Source organism: Etheostoma spectabile, unplaced genomic scaffold (genome assembly GCF_008692095.1).
Source record: "Etheostoma spectabile isolate EspeVRDwgs_2016 unplaced genomic scaffold, UIUC_Espe_1.0 scaffold172, whole genome shotgun sequence".
Lineage (NCBI taxonomy): Eukaryota > Metazoa > Chordata > Actinopteri > Perciformes > Percidae > Etheostoma > Etheostoma spectabile.
The window spans coordinates 1522718-1535120 of NW_022605573.1; positions in this window are offsets into that span (position 1 = coordinate 1522718).

Below are 12403 nucleotides of genomic sequence, written 5' to 3' on the forward strand. Positions count from 1 at the left end.
TAAGACTACTAGCCCGTCAGTAAGCAGATTATGAGGGTCCCTGACAGTACCTAGGTAGTGATCTACTAGCCAGTCAGAAGCGCAGAGTATGAGGGCCCTGACAGTATCCCTAGGTAAGGACTACTAGCCATCAGAGCAGGAGTATGAGGGCCCTGACAGTACCTAGGTAAGGATACTAGCCAGTCGAGCCAGAGTATGAGGGCCCTGACAGTACCAGGTAAGGACTACTAGCCAGTCAGGAGCAGAGTATGAGGTCCCTGACAGTACCTAGGTAAGGAAACTCTAGCCAGTCAGAACAGTATAGGGCCTGACAGTACAGGTACGGACTACTACCAGTCAGAACTCAGAGTATGAGGGCCCCTGACACAGGTACCTAGGTAAGGACTACTAGCCAGTCGGAGCAGAGTATGAGGTCCTGACAGTACCTAGGTAAGGCCTTACTAGCCGTCAGACAAGTATGAATGGTTCCTGATCAGTAACCTAGTAAGGACAACTAGCCATTCAGAAGCAGAGTCTGTAGGGCACGACATAACCTACGGTTTTCAATTCATTCATTCAATCAATTTTCCATTAAGTACAATTCTACAAGAATTATCTCAAGGCACCTTTACAGAGAACCACACTCCCGGATTTTACAAAGGAACCACCCATTTCTAGTGTCCCCAAGCAAGCAACAGTGCGACGATGGCGAGGAAAACTTCTTTGTCGGCAGAACAAACCTCGGTTCAGACCCAGGCTCTTGTAGGTGTCCTGACGGGCCGGTTTGGGTTAGAATGAAGAGTGTCATAACAACAACATAGAGAAAAATTGCTAGTTTTAGCAGTTCTATGTGGTCATTCATGGAATAGCAGGACGCCTGGTGCAGCCATGACAAGGCACAGCAAAGATCGACGTTAGCAGAAGCTAGCAGGAACGGTAGCAGGCCTAGCAGGACGTAGCAGGGACGTAGCAGGACGTAAGCAGGACTAGCAGGATGCCTACCAATGTAGGCAGATGTTGACATGGCATCATCAGAACGTGTGTAGCGGAACCATGCAATAGTTGTAACCTGATTCGCGAGCCTCTCTCTGCCAGTGGGAACATGCTGGGAAAAAAGAACATAAGAGACTCCCGGGAATGACGTCCCACCGAAGAAATAGGTTTAGTAACACAGCATGATTTCGGGGACAAGTGGGTGCAAAATAAAGAAGATGGAAAATTAGAGGAGAGAGGAGCTCAGTGTATCTAAATAAGGCCCCAGCTGTCTAAAACTATACAGCAAAACCAAGAGGAGACGAGGTAAAAGAGAGCTCCAGCCCGGCGCGGCCAGAACTCTCCCCCAAGATCGGCGTATGCCAAGTCTACTTTGGTTATTATATTCTGACTTAAGTTTAGAATAAATCTGAAACTATGTGTCTAGCTACTACTACTCCTAACATATTCGATCGAGCCTAACTAGTGTACATCAAATATCCTCCCACTTGTCTAAAACGTATTACCACCAAAACCAGAGAGACGAGGTAAAGAGCCTCCAGCCCGGCCCGGCGCCAGAACTCCCCCAACCGATCGGCTTGTATGCCAAGTCTCCCTTTAGTTGATATGCTAATGATAGAATAAATCTGAACAATGTGCTAAACACTACGACCACTGCACATATTCGATCTATGCCCTAACTATAAACTTATCAAAAGGAAGTCTTAGCCCTACTCTTAAATGTTGGAACGGGTGTCTGCCTCCCGACCCAACGGACCTGGTCCACATGAGAGAGCTTGATTAGTGAACCTCGGCTCACGTTCTCTTTTAGGGACTACTAGAACCACCAGTAACCCGCATTCTGGAGCGTAGTTCTCCTCCCAGGGTTGTAGGTACTCTAAGCTCTTTTAGATGATGGATCGCCTGACCATGAAGAGCTTTGTAGGTGAGAAGATGATTTTAAATTCTATTCTAGATTTACAGAAGCCCAATGCAGAGCAGCTAAAACAGGAGAAGACGTGAGTCTGCTTTTCCTGGTTCCTGTAGAATAACACGTGCGCGCAGCATTCTGGTCAGCTGTAGAGTCTTATACTGGATTTTTCGCAGCAGCCTGCTAACAAATAATGCAGTATCCAACCTAAAGTACTAGTCAAATGCATGGATAGTTTTCTGCTCATTTTTTAGACAGGATACTTCACTGATTTTTGCAATATTACCGTAGGTGAAAAAAGGCGATCCTGAAATTTGCTTACAATGGGAAATAAAGACTTGTCCTAGAAAGATACTCCCAAGTTCTTCACTGTGGTGCTGGAGGCCAGGTGGACGTGATGCCTCCAGAGGTAACTATATCTTTGGATAGTGCTGTCACGAAGTGCTTGGGTCCGAGAGCAAATAATTCGTTTTATATCTGGAGTTTAACATTAGAAAATTCACAGGCATTCGGTTTTAATATCTTGAAGCACTTGAGATTGTTAGCTAACTGATTCGTTTTCAATCGCTGATTGCAAGAATATAATTGAGTTATCATCTGCATAACAATGAAAGTGTTATGGAGTAGGTTTCCTAACTACTGCCTAAAGGAAGCATATATCAACGTGAACAGGCTTGGACAGAGCAAGATCACTTGTGGACTCATGACTACGTTGGCGTCACAGAGGATCATCGTTAACATAACAAACTGAGATCGATCTGATAATACAACTTTAACCAGCTATGAAGCAGTTCCCTTTTAATGCAATTAAATCAGTTCGGTAATTACTATAAATGTTTAGGCATAGCAAGATCACATACAGTACAGTATCTTTTCGGAAGCACTTAGGAATGGTCCTTAGAATTTTTCACAAGTGGCTTCTCGGTGCCTAGGAATGGAACTCTAATCCTGGACTGAAAATCTCAAATAACTTGCTAATGCGAAAGTCACACAGCGTTTTGGCGACGGCTTTCTCTAAGAATCTTAGAGAAGAAATGGAAGTTGGATAATAGGTCTAGTAGGTTGGCTAAAACATCGATCAAGGTGTTTTTTTGGCGTTTTCAGAAAGAGGTTAATTACATACTTTAAAGTAGCTTGTGTACATAGCCATTTTAAACAGACAAATTGCATTATTTATGTGAAGTGTTGACTAGTGTTTCTAGTAAGCTTCTTAAAGTAGCCTAGTGGGAGGGCATCTAAGAGGACAGGTGTTGAGTGGCTTAGTGAAAGTAATAATTGAATTAAAATGGAATCAAGATACAGTGAAGAACAAAGCGTCACACAACATATCTGGTTTTTACCAGTTGTTTCAAAGGTCCCGTAGTTTAGAGTAAGGTACAGATGCCATTTAAAGGCAGGTCTTGTGAATTGTTGCTTCCATAGTTTAATTTATTCAAATCTTGAAGAAACCCATCAAAAGTCGTTTCCCTACTAAGAAAGCTATGGGAAGCCTTTTGCTCAGTAGAGCTGTGACCTTCTGTTACCTGGCTACAGTACGAAAGAAACCTGGGGTTGTTCCTATTTTCGCTCTAGTAATGACGAGTGTGCCCCCCCCCGCTGCTCGGCATTACGAGGGCCTTCCTATCGTTTTGACGACTATCTTGCCAGTTTAAACAGACTTTTCCAGTTTGGTGGAGCGCCATCTTCTCAGTTTCCGCGATATTTGCTTTACTTTTCGAGTTTCAGTTTATCACCATGGAGCTAACCTTCTTTGTTTTATTATCTTCTTTTTTAGAGTGGCAAACAGAGTCTAGCGTCCATTTCGTATGCGACCTGCTGCACTATTAACTAAATGATCGATTTTGGCTGGCCTAATGCATAGGAGTACTCCGTTACTTTGTGACTTGGTAATGAATTTAATGCTAACGAATCGGTATCCTTAAATTTACTACAGCACGATCAGATTAGACATCTTTGTATAGGATGTTTTGGCCAACCTACGGCGTGACTAGTTCACAGATAAACTCAAATTTATCAAACAGTGGTCAATAGGAAGGATGCTGTGGGTGAACACTATTAAATTTCAATTTCATCCACCATATACCAGAACAAGAGAGTGTAGCTAGGGTAGTGGGTAAACGGGTATCGGTTTATGTAACTTTGAAGATAACCAATGGAATTACTAAGTAGGAATAAACGCAGGCTAAAGCTATCATTGCCTCATCGTCCACATGAATATTAAATCCCCTACATATAACTTTGGGTCCGGTTTTTAGCCCTAAGTTCGATAGAAATCTTCAATTCGGATAAAAACGTTCAGAGGTATGGACCAGGTCTCGGTACACTATACAACTAGAACTGGTGCATTGATGTTCCCCCTTGGGTGTGAAAGAACTAAAACCAGACTTCAAATGATTTAATTTAGTTTACTGTTTAGAGCTAATATCGTAACGGACTCAAAGGAATAGCATGCAACCCACCTCCTCGGCCTGCGCCTCGAGGAATGTGAGTATTACTCATGACGGTGGGGGGGGGTGGACTCTTGAGACTAACATATTCCTCCATTACTCAGCCAGTTTCAGTAAGACAAAATAAATCAATATCGATATCTGATCTTATTCATTTACTAGTACCATCCCTTAGAAAGAGAGATCTGATGTTTAAGAGTCCACATTTAATTATCCCTATTCTTGTTGAACTATTGCACTTGGTGGTTTTAATTGTTATGAGGTTTTTCGGCATCAGCTCCTCTTCTTTTTACTTTGTATTAAATAATTTTAACTGGTCGGGGGGCAGACACCGTCACGTATGGGATTTTTAACTAGGTAACTACCGGGAATAAGGAGCAGAGAAGTTGTGGAACTGGGACTCTGCCTCCTGGTCCCAACTATGGATTGTCAAGGATTAGGTCCACCAATCCACTTGTCAATGTTTCTAGAAATGAGATCTGCTCCAGGCCAATGGGATGAATGCCGGCTCTCCGAATCGATCAGGTCTTCCCGAAAGCGCCATTGATCCACAAGCCCACATCATGTATCTGGACACCACCTCGATAGCCAGCGCGAATGACGACATGCGGCTATACGTGTCATCGCTGGTTTATATTTGCAGAGGTCCAAGAGAAAACTACGGGCCGACCATTGACCGTCGCTATGTACACACCGATTCAACATTAATCTTAGTAGACCTCCGATTGCCGTAACCGGGGTCATTAACGCCACGTGAAGAAGCAATCTTGCTGTGTGTTACTTATCCTACCAGCAGTTTCAGATAAGACCTCAACACGTCGCCCGCTTCTACGCCCCGGATGTCACTTAACCACGGCTGCTGGCTTCACTAACTTCACGTTCTCAGATGTCAATCTGCCGATAACGCAGAGTGGGTGGCTCAATCGGGGGGTTGCTGAGTGGGGAAAATTGCGTTAGAACGCTCACAGGCTGTTGGCGGTCCGACGTCTTGGAAAGCTACGACTGTCTCTTCCTCGTCCTCTAGCACAGTACCCACCACTATGCGTTTCCTGGCTAGCTCCGGGAGATTCGCGATACTACTCAGGCTGAACTCAGGCTCAGGCGGCCCGTCTGATACCGGGGGGAGGTTATCGCTCAGTAACTGACGATGATCTGTCTGTGCGGGATCCGGACTCTAACTTACTAAGCCCTCTCCTCCACGTCCAAAAATAAACTACACTTTTTACACACAACGCTCGATCACCCTCTAAAGGGCATTCAGATAGTACTAAACATCCCACACACCGAGCATTAGTAAATCGGAGAGTGGGTGGTCCACAATATACTAACTGCTAAGCTAAAGTCATTTAGCAGCTAACTAAAGTAAGGTAGCGTTAGCTACCAGGAAGCGTTAAAACACGAGCTTTATTTAACAAAAATCGCTAAAAAATAGAGAAGATAATGGAGTTGGAGAGAGAGAGAGAGAGACAGACAAAGAGAGAGAGAGAGAGAGAGAGACAGCCAAAGAGAGAGAGAGAGAGAGAGAGAGAGAGAGAGAGAGATAACCCCCCCACAGCATCTGAGCTGAACAGTGTAGCAGAAAGAAAAGCTCATTCACATCAGATTGATTTGCATTTTACGGCCAATTGGCGACCCAATGAAACGGGTCTGCGACCCATGTTGGGTCCCGACCCTAAGTTTGGGAAACATTGCTTTGGAGTGATCCGGTCTGTGGTTTCCTGTCTTACGGTACGATGCTTTACAGATGTTGTTCCCGACTCCTCAAAACTCCAGAGCTAAGCCACTTCTCTGTGAGTACTAACCACCGTGACACAGGTACAGGTGTGTAAGCATCATCTGTCCCTCTCGCAGTGAAGCTCACTAACGAGCAGCGATGAACGTGTGACTATGAATTTTTTTAAGGAATATCTGTGACTGTGACGGATGAAAAGCATGAATGAAATTGGTTTTTGCTTTGAAGTACGGCTTTCATCTTATTCAGTGTAGAACATCGTAAATCTGCAATTTGCACAGGCCCTTGAGTCGCCCATATGTCGACTGCAATAAACGCACTTTGACTCTGACTTTGAACACATCATCCTAAATCTGCATCAAAAATCTGATTTTGACGAATTAACAAGCTGACCCACCAGTAGATGAAGTCATTATAAACGTCCTTCAGTGGCCGGGTTGGTCCAGCGGTGCAGCGGGCGCGCGCCCGTACTGAGAGGTTGGTTCCTCGACCCAGAGGTCTGGGGTTCGAATCCCACCTGTGATGATTTCCAGCGTGTCTTCCCCCTCTCTCACCTAACTGTCCTGTTAAAAATTAAAGAAAAAACTCCCTTTAGTGGCTGCAACATGAAAGCGATTAACAAGCCCTGGGTATCCTGCTCAGATGAGCCGATCTGGAGTCTTGCCCCTTATGACCTCATAAAGGGCAAGGTCACCTCCCCTTTCTTTGCTTTGACCCCCCCCCCCCCCCATGAGAGAGAGACATCATGGCTTTCAAATGTGCAAAGTGGCAGTTGGTCAAGGCCAAACACCCCCCCCAGCCTCCTCCCTGCCCTACCTTTAACGTATGATGTCAGCATTTAACCATTGGGTTTAATTTGGATACTAGCCAACGGTACCGTAGCTTCTGACTGGCTAGTAGTCCTTACCCAGGTACTGTCAGGGCCCTCATACTCTGCTTCTGACTTGCTAGTAGTCCTTACCTAGGTACTGGTCAGGACCCTCATACTCTGCTCCTGACTGGCTAGTAGTCCTTACCTAGGTAATGTAGGGCCTCATACTCGCTTCTGACTGGCTAGTAGTCCTTACCTAGGTACTGGCAGGCCCTCATACTCTGCTCTGACTGGCTAGTAGTCCTTACCTAGGTACTGTCAGGACTCATACTCTGCTCTGACTGGCTAGTAGTCTTACCTAGGTACTGTCAGGGGCCTATACTCTGCTCCTGATGGCTAGGTAGTCTGACCTAGGTACTGTCAGGGCCCTATACTCTGCTTCTGACTGGATAGTAGTCCTTACCTAGGTTACTGTCAGGGCCCTCCTACTCTGCTTCTGACTGGTAGTAGTCCTGACTAGGTACTGTCAGGACCCTCATACTCTGCTTCTGACTGGCTAGTAGTCCTTACCTAGGTACTGCGCATGCGCGACTCCCAACAAAGACAGAACAGAAGTGAGATGTCTCACTCTGTAGCTGAAACAGAGAGCTCAACACAAAGGGTGAAAAGAGGAGCTGCAGCAATGTGCAGCACAACAACAAAAAATAAGTGTTTTTTTTTAAATAAACCAAATAAACCTATTCTGATACAACCTCTAAATGCAATTTAGAACCTGAAAATGAGCAGAATATGGGCGCTTTAAGTAAAAGACCTGAATATTTCTTCCACCAATTTAAAACAACACAGAATTGAGAAGTTCCAAAAAATCCGATCCACCCTGAAGGCATCATAGAGTGAAATGAAGGCGGGGAGCTCCTCCTGTGTGTATATGTGTGTGTGTGTGTGTGTGTGTGTGTTACTTTGACGGTTGTAAACTAACTAAACTCCGGCTGAAAGGCTCCGCACATCACCGGGCTGACAACCGCGAGAGAGGGAGTTAAAACACCTAAATCCTACCGGGAGAAGAGCGCGAGAGAGAGAGGGAGGAGAGAGGAGCACCGCGAGCCACCCGGGGACCAACTTACGTTTATTCCTCCAGGTAACGTTAACGTCTAATTAACGTTAGGCTAGTTAACGTGAGTTAACGTCATTTAGTTAGTTAGTTAGTTAGTTAGTTAGTAGCCTATCAAGCCAATTTAACACTAACAACGTCTATCAGTCATTTGAAGTTAACCGTTGATAAAGTGGCAGTTGGTACGTTAGGAAAGCGTACGTATTTTGACGTTATCTGCCGTTAAGTTACGTTTTTATGCACGTTAAGTTTGATAAATTGCTCGAGGAAACGATTTATTAAACTTTTGTTGGTAGCGTTTGTTAAGAAAGCGGAACAGGAGATAATTATTGAAGTAATACTCGACATTAATCGTTCACGGTTTCGCTTTCCGCCTTCAAAGAAGATGAAAAATCTTAAGAAAAAAAAAATAACTCGCCATCTTTCAAGCTAGCGCTAACACGTACACTTCCGGCAACAACCTTCAAAGTAAAATTAATTTTTTTTAAGAGTTATGTTGGAGGCCGATGTTTTTTAATCCTGCTCAATGCTGTAAAACGTACTCAGGTGTTTTACTAATCGCAGTGCAAAGTGTGCAATTCGTTGTTATAAGTAAAATTCCGGCTTAAAAGTACAAATGTAATGGGAATCCCTGAAAATAAATTTATACTTTTCCTTAGGTGCCGCCCGCCTTTTGACACATTTGATTGAGTTTGGTACAATAAGATAGCTACAGAAAACAGACAAAATAAGATGGATAACAATAAGGACAATTAAATTATTTTTCAACAGATTGCGTAGAGATTCAAACATAAAATGTTTCAATTTCCCAACGAGACATCTCTCCATTTGTGCATAGGTCCTGACCATGTGTGTTTGTGTGTGTGTGTGTATTTCACGCCTGTGTGTGTGTAGTGATTACCAACAATCAGAGTGTAAATTGTAATTTCCCCACTGGGGATCAATAAACAGTACAAATTATAAAAATTATTATAAATGATAAAATTGCACTTTTACTTTGAAGGCAAATATTTCCCAATTTCCGGTGTAATTTTGTTTTGTTTACTTACTCCGGTTGGCTTTACACAGCTAAAAAAAACATGTGAAATGATTTGTGTCTTATGACACACATCTAAGACAAGTAGGCCGATTTAAAAAAGTTGCATTCAAGTACATCATACACGTTCATGCTGATTATTTAAAAAAAAAAACACATCTAAAATGTGATGTATAGATGTTGTAACATCTGCATTGTTGTTGCACAGTTGTGCCATATCTGCGGTGACATGTCCACCGGTGCCCACGTGAGACCACACCCATGTTTGACTGGTTTTCCATAATCAAACAGCTCAGTCTGTGGACGACACCCATGTTGCTTAAAGGTTCAGCCTAATCCACACAACTGTAGTATTCACATTTAGGAGCAAAGTATTCTCACGGGAAAGTAAACAGTCAGTCAGTCAGTCAGTGGGGCATTTACAGACTGCACGGCTTATTTTTCATTTTGGGTTAATCTGTCCGTTGTATTTTCGATTAATTAATTAATTGATTGATTGATTGATTGATTGATTGCTTGGTCTTTACAATGTCAACAACTGGTGATCTGTGTTTCCCAAAGAGTCCATGATGACGTCTTGTTTTGTCCATAACTCAAAAGATATTCACACACACACATGCGCACACACACACATACACACACGCACACAGACAGAGACGCCCAAACACACAACACACACACATGCACAACACACGCACGCACACGACACAGACACACACACACAACACAAAAAACACAAACCAACACTACAACAATACATACCACACACCACACACACACATACCACACACGACATAAGGACAGAACACCCACACATCACACACACACCACACCACCACACACAGAAATCACAGACACAACACACACTCCACATCACACAACTGCATCCAGACAGACACACACACACACATACACACGGATGCACAATCCACACGCACACCCACATACACACCACGCACACAGACATGACACACACAGCTATTCATTTACTGTCCAGATGATTGAGAAGAAACTAGAGAAATATTCACATTTAAGAAGCTGGAATCTTAATTTTTTTTCAAAAAAAAATGACAATCTGTTGAATCTATTATCCAAATAGTTGTCGATAATTTAAACCCATTGGGTTGGTCTTCCCATTTCCGTGTTTTTTACGCTTTTTCCTCATGGCTTGTTCTGCGTTTTGTCACGTTTTCTTCTCCGAATTTCACGTTGAACTTATTTAAAAAACTAATATTTTTCTTTTTTTTTTTTCTGACAATTTGTTGATAGCTATCAAATCCAACGTTTTTTTGACGTAATAGAACTTGTGAATCAATGGGACATATGTGGGACCCTAGGACACGGAGGGTTACTAGTACAACATCTTTAGCTCCATGGAAAACATTGTGTGCTGGTTTAGAGGTTTGTTAAATGGCCGTTGTCCATCAATCGTCCTATCCTCCCCCCGTGAGCGATTGAGGGAAGTAACGAGGGAATGAGCGGGAGGAGAATGATTGATCGGAGGAGGATGGGAAGAGGAGATATTGCACTGATGAAGAGGAGGTCATGGAAGAGGAGTGTCAAGATGACAGCAGAAAAGGAAGGGCAACAGTGCTAGAAGACTCCGGCGGGGAGGTAATGAGTGAGGAAAGGAGGACATGAGCCCCGCAAAAGCAGCGCTGCCCATTTTGGGAAATTTGCGCAACGAGAAGTATTTATTAAGTATTAATTAGTTTCGTATGATGTATGTGTCTCAATAGTGGAGTCCAATATGGTGCAAGAGTTTAGTGAACTTTGTTGCAGAGCCGCGTAGAACCGATTTGGGAAGCATACTTTGAATCGATGGTCTGTGGCGCAGTCACAGGTAGTTGTCGTCCAATACACACACACATAACCACCAAACCACACAAACCTCCCCACACACACCACACACACACACAAGACGGACACCAACACAGACACACAAGTCGGTGGCTCCTCACTATCTTGTGGGCAACCATCATTGACATGAATCATTCCCTAGCCTATCCACTAACCTTAACCATCAAAACCCTGAATTGCCTAACCTATAACCCTCAACCCTCAACCCTAACCGTAACCCCTAACCACCTCCACGCGAACTACACCTGACCCACTCCCCTCACCATAACCACTAACCTCACCCGTCAAACCATAACTAACCCAACCACTAACCTTAATCAGCCCTGATAAGCTCTACAACCCTCCCCCTGATATCCATATAAACACTAACCCCTCACGTTGAACTTAACCCTAAACCCTGCACCCTAACATAACCTAACCCTCACCCCTCACCCTAACCAACCTAACCCTCCACCCAACCTTAACCCTAACCCTCCACCCGTAACCTTAGAGCCCTAACCATCAACCTAACCCACCCTAACCATAACCTGACCCCTACCCAACTCCTAACCTCCCTAACCCTCCACCCTACCCATACCAGACCTAACCTAACCCTCACCCTAACCTCAAACCTAACCATAACCATAACCTATACCCTCCTACCTAACCCTCACCTAACCACTAACCACTACCACCTAACCTATAACCCTCACCATACACCCTAACCCTCACCTTAACCAACCCTCACCCTCCCCATAACCTGAACCCCTCCTACTACCCTACCCTAATCCAAAAACCAAGTCTTATTCCCCAAAAACCCTTAACGTTGTTGGGGGACCAGCATTTTTGTGGCCCCAAAGCTGTCCAGGTCCCCATAAGTATACGTATCCCCCAGTTTTTGGGTCCCCCACAAATGTAGTTAAAACAAAGTTAACCAACATACAACAAAATACACACACACACACACACCACACACCAACACCACACAGATTTCATCAGTGGTTTGCTTTGCTGGTGATAACCTAGGTTTTTCTTTTCTGTTGCCTCTCCTGTTACACAGCTGGTTTGACCTCTTTCCCTGAGCAGCTGGGCAGGTGTGTCTGACACTGTGATAAACCTTTTACTAAGTTATATTCCTTGGTAAATTATTCACTGCTTCTGTATAAGTGCGACCGATTTGCTGCTTGCTCCTTCTGCTTGCATATTTGGTTGCTGATAATCGTGCTTTTTTCCTCTGAGAAAACTATGAGCAGCGGCTCTGGAACTTATTCCCAACAACCTGGACCTATACATTTTTTGTAACATATTAGGCTATGGCCATCTTTTTTACAAAATGTTCTCTCGTTCGAGCGGGCCTACCCCAATAGCTCAGCCTGTCCCACAGGATTGTGCTAAAGCTATTAGCACACGAGGTTTCTCCCTTCCGTGCGACTTATCGTGGCCTACACAAAAAACTCCTTCAAGATTGCAACTTCTTCTGGAAACCAAGTTCACCTCTCTAGAAGTGAAAACGTGGAATTAACGATATTGGGGAAAGACACACTT